Raw genomic sequence first — 4,023 nt, forward strand, 5'->3', positions numbered from 1 at the left:
GTCACCTGACCCCACCAAAGCAGCACTTTTTGTGAAGCGAACACCACTACCACCACAGCGCTTAACGCCGTAATTACGAAGATCACTGGCGGCCTTAACCTTAATCACCCCTGTGAAAGAACCATCTTAGTTGCCTTAGAGTCTTAAGTTTAGACATGCCTCAGGATTTTAACAACATTTGTCACGCTACGAGAAGACACGGATACCTAGGCAACGTGGCTACCAAACGATGGGTGATAATGTATGTATGGTTGGCTGTCGCCAGTGCAACTTGAAAATAACATATCGAAATTTTTGAGAATATTGGTCTTCATACAGTGGCTTGAGAGTGGCATAAGTTACAAGTTTCCGGAATTAAGGCCTAATCATATGACTTTTCTAACATGGTAAGTGGAAAATGTTTATCTAGATATGAGCGCTGATTGAGCTCTTTTGTCACTGAAGCAAAGAAGTTTCTTTGAGTGATGGTGTCCTTCTAACTTATCCCAATGGCCAGCAGTGCACGATATTGCTCACTTGCTGAGATCCTTTTTGATGACGTTGTTGTTAAATCCAAGAAATGGGCTGGGCCCAATGAAAGGGATGACTGCCCGTTTTTTCATTGCCATCATAGCTTTCATGACCAGGCACCCAGAATAAGAAGACCTTATTTTGGGCAGTTAGATCATTGAGTGCTCTATGACACTCTGTAAGGGTTTTTAATGAGTAGAGCTTTGAGGACAGATTGGCTGGCCTAAAGTATGGAGATTTTTGTTCTGTCATATTGCCTGTTTATTAAGACGTGGGCGATCTCCAGTAAGACAACTAGTTCCGTCTAGTATTTTAACCGGCAAATCTCCTCCTAAGATCCGCCGTTGCTGCTTTTGCATTATAAAGTTTCGCCCGTATGGACCTCATCATGCACTGGCTTTCAACTCGGATTCACCGGGAGACTTGTCCTCATCCTCCTCAAGTCCTACTGCTTCCATGCGTTTGGCCAGCTCATTGGCGTTGACATTTGACCCTTTATGCCAGAGTGTGGCCCTGACCAAAGCGGAAAATAATCCTTCCCTTAGTAGCCTCAATACTCGCAGCATATTTTTGGTCCCCCGACAAGACCAGCATCAGGTTACAGCCCCTCTCGACTCTCTTAAATTGCGTCAGGATCCGATGTTGAGGCCGCTGTTCTGTCCCAGTACGAAATCCAGTGCCTTCTAAGCACTGAATGACATAGATTTTTGGCCAGCAAATTGAGGATTTAGCATCTACTTTTGACACTCGATGAATATTTACAGAGATGTGTGCTGAGCAAGTGCTACAATATCATGAGCGGGATTTAATCTTAGTAGAGGTAGCCACCAAAAGAGGGCACACAACTTTGTTGAAGATCTGCACCTAGGTACTAACTAAGTTGTAAATATATCCAAGTCTAAGTTATGCAAGTTTATTCTCTGCGAACAGTTGCTGGGACACTTCGCTTAACAAATTTATTTTGGACGCCACTGCCCCTTGTATACTTAAAAATCAATGTATGCATATGTATATACGTATGGTAGTATGTAAGTTAAGTAACAACGTTTGACATCACCTACAAATTATGTGGCACATTAATGAAGCTGCGATGCATTGCAAACGCACATTCATTGACTCGCAGGCAGCTGAGAAATAAACAAAAATAAACAAAAAAAACAAAAACGACACAATGCCGAAAATATGTGCAAATTCAATGAAAAAAGTGTTGTTGGAACAACACTTAAGTAGCTATAAATTAGTATACAACAGTCAAAAATTTAAATCTAAAAAAAAGATAAAATCAACTCATGCAAATATAAGCAAATAAAATTTGGAGGAGACCTTTTTTTCAAGTTCAATGTCGCTCAAAAGAGTGTGATTTGTGTGCGTATATATAGTGATTCGCATAACTATACTACCTCTACTTATTTATAAGTTTTATAAGTAAGTTCATTTTATTTTTGTTTAAGTTTAATTATTTTTTTATAAAAATATATACTTTATTCTTAAACAACAACTGCATAAATCAAATTTTCAAACTTTTTGCAATAAAAAAAAATAAAATAAAATAAAATAAAATTTTGTCAAAATTTCGAATTTTTATTTAGATTCCTTGAAATAGCCAGGACTTACTGTTGTACTTGGCCTTTGTTTGTTGACTCTGTCAGTCATTTTCTTCCATGCAAATTATAATCGACAATTTTGGAGATGGATGGATGGAGAGCATTAACAACACCTTCAACAAAAAAAAATTGCCTCAAATCAATGGCAAGTCCTTGAAGCTTGCACTTTGTTATACCAAAATTAAAAGGGCTACAAAACTGCGTACTCCAAATCTTTCTGAGAAATCGAATTAAGAAGTTGAACTATATGGATTTTGTTAAAGAGTAAACTATATTTTAATGAAAAAATAATTAAGAAAACATTTATAAACTTTTTAATATGTGAGTGTCGTATAGTTATGATAATCACTTTACTATTTTCGTTTTCATTTGCGTTTGCATGAAATTGAAACATATATTTACTTATTTTGAAGTGCTTGTTTTATTTTCCGTTTTGCTTGTTTATGTATTTGTAAAATGAAACTTTGTTGTTATTGTCGCGTGTTGCTTGTACACTGTGTATGTTCGCGTAGATGAAACGTCATTGGTTAATTTGCGACTGGCTTGAGTCAGCAGCAGCGCATCCTCACAAATTTCAAATTTGGAGAAGGTTAAGAAAATATTTAAGTATGCTTGAGGGTAATTTCTCAATGTCTCGCCTTGCTGGCGTTGCTTTCAATGTGGTTTTAATGCTCATTTAGATGCATAAGTATGTATGTGTACATGTATTATATTCTCGTATAACTGCCTACAAAAGTTCGGATGATTTAAAATCACCAAATTTATATAGCATTTCACATTCATTAGCACTAAGTCTTAGTGAAATATCGAAATGCTATTAATTTCGAATAAAAATCAAACACTTTTTTGGGTTGAATATTTTGCAAGCAGATAAGGGGCAAAATGCCCGCAGCTACATAAGTGACCAGTTGTGTGAGGCTGGCTGGCCTAGCTAACTGAACGGTTAGTCAGCAGTGCGCTAAAGCAGGACCACCCACAAGCGCTTCATGCAAGTGTTTATATATGTATGTATGCGCTGAAGCATGACTATTTTATGTGTATGTAAGTTGCTAGGTTGCATCTAATACATGCAGCCTGTGCTTGCAGCTAGCTGACTGACTGATGATTGTGCGCATAATCAAAAGACTTTAGCCACAAACTTCCACCCGCTCTATGATTGCGCGCTTAGCAGTTTCATTTAATGCGCTATTGACTTACATAATTTCCATATAAACTTAAATGCAGGTCTATTAAGCAAACAACCGATAGCAATGATAATCTTTAAAGAAATAATTTTCCACTTACTAAAGTATTTGGCTGTGTAGAAAGGATTTTTTATTTTTATTTATTTTTTGGTTTTATTTTCAAACTCCTAATGCTCTCAGCCTTTTAGCCAAAAACCACACAAGTTGCAGAGTTTTATTTCAGGTCTTAGCTCAAAATGGACTCATAAAATAGCAATAAAGGCAAACGAAAAAAGCTATACTGCAGAACAACAACAACAAATTGTGAAAACAGTTAAAGAAAAAAGTTTGAGAAAAAACCGCCAAAAAATCGCTAGCACTGCCCATGTGCATCGTTGTTACTGCATGTGTGTGTGTGTGTGTGTGTGTGTGTGTGTGTGTGTGTCTTGCATCGATTGACCAGCAAAATCATTAAAGCAAATCTCTATTATTTGCAACAATTGCCAGCAACAATTGCTGTGACTCTTCGTCGTCTGCGTCATCTTCTTCAACATCTACATATATAACGGGTGATTTTTTTGAGGTTAGGATTTTCATGCATTAGTATTTGACAGATCACGTGGGATTTCAGACATGGTGTCAAAGAGAAAGATGCTCAGTATGCTTTGACATTTCATCATGAATAGACTTACTAACGAGCAACGCTTGCAAATCATTGAATTTTATTACCAAAATCAGTGTTCGGT

This window comes from Rhagoletis zephyria, unplaced genomic scaffold (genome assembly GCF_001687245.7).
Source record: "Rhagoletis zephyria isolate East Lansing unplaced genomic scaffold, Rhagoletis_zephyria_1.1 Rzeph_scaffold_04583, whole genome shotgun sequence".
Classification (NCBI taxonomy): Eukaryota; Metazoa; Arthropoda; class Insecta; order Diptera; family Tephritidae; genus Rhagoletis; species Rhagoletis zephyria.